This window comes from Passer montanus, unplaced genomic scaffold (assembly GCF_014805655.1).
Source record: "Passer montanus isolate IOZ18808 unplaced genomic scaffold, ASM1480565v1 scaffold1398, whole genome shotgun sequence".
NCBI classification, from domain to species: Eukaryota; Metazoa; Chordata; class Aves; order Passeriformes; family Passeridae; genus Passer; species Passer montanus.
The window spans coordinates 6,780-8,075 of record NW_024360919.1 but is presented as its reverse complement, the minus strand read 5'-3'; the positions used below and the strand labels follow the sequence as shown (position 1 = coordinate 8,075).

Sequence of the window (1,296 nt, the reverse complement as noted above, 5' to 3'; positions counted from 1 at the left end):
AACACCAAAAACACCAAAAAAACCCCAAATCCTATAAAATCCCACCAAAATCCCACTGAAATCCCTCAAAATTTCATTGAAATGATGCAAAAATCCCACAAAAATCCCATAAAATTCCACTGAAATCCCACAAAAATCCCGAAATTCCCATCCCTGGAGCTCTTGGAGCTGGCCCAGAGCAACGGGTGAGCCCAAAAACACCAAAAACACAAAAAAAACCCAAAAACCACCAAAATCCTACAAAATCCCACAAAAATCCTGCTGAAATTCCACTGAAATCCCACAAAATTACACTGAAATCGCACAAAAATCCCAAAATTCCCATCCCTGGGGCTCTTGGAACTGGCCCAGAGCAACAGATGAGCCACAAACACCAAAAACACCAAAAAACACCAAAATTCCACCAAAATCCTACAAAATACTACAAAAATCCCATGAATTCCTACAAAAATCCCACAAAATTCCACTGAAATCCCACAAAATTACACTGAAATCGCACAAAAATCCCAAAATTCCCATCCCTGGGGCTCTTGGAACTGGCCCAGAGCAACAGATGAGCCACAAACACCAAAAACACCAAAAAACACCAAAATTCCACCAAAATCCTACAAAATAGAGCAACAGGTGAGCCCAAAACCACCAAAACCACCAAAAAACACCAAAAAACTCCGAAATCCTACAAAATCCTACAAAAATCCCATGAATTCCTACAAAAATCCCACAAAAATCCCGAAATTCCCATCCCTGGAACTCTTGGAGCTGGCCCAGAGCAACAGGTGAGCCCAAAACACCAAAAACACCAAAATCCCACAAAAATCCTACAAAATCCCACAAAAATCCCATGAATTCCTACAAAAATCCCACAAAATTCCATTGAAATCCCACAAAAATCCCAAAATTCCCATCCCTGGAGCTCTTGGAGCTGGCCCAGAGCGACAGGTGAGCCACAAACACCAAAAACACCAAAAAACACCAAAATCCTACAAAATTCTACAAAATCCCACAAAAATTCCAAGAATTCCTACAAAAATCCCACAAAAATTCCAAAATTCCCCAAAAATTCCCCAAAAAATTCCACAAAAAATCCAAAATTCCCCAAACAATCCCCCATAGAATTCCCCAAAAATCCAAAAATCCCCAAAAATTTAGCCAAAAAAATGCCTCAAAAAATCCAAAATTCCCCAAAAATCCCCCAAAATTCACCAAGAAATCCAAAATTGTCCGAAATAGTCCCAAAAAATTCCCCAAAAAATCTAAAAATCCCAAAAAAATCCCCAAAAATTTCCCAAAAAATCC

General features: G+C 39.1%; 1 long non-coding RNA gene across 1 annotated transcript in view; it reads left to right on the top strand.

The window, feature by feature from the left end:
* Window positions 1–745: 745 nt before the first annotated feature.
* Window positions 746–1,296, top strand: part of LOC120497868 — a 4,179-nt gene continuing 3,628 nt past the window's right edge. The window contains exon 1 of the long non-coding RNA XR_005626579.1: window positions 746–776. This is a non-coding gene — a long non-coding RNA (uncharacterized LOC120497868). The remainder of the gene's footprint in view (window positions 777–1,296) is intronic.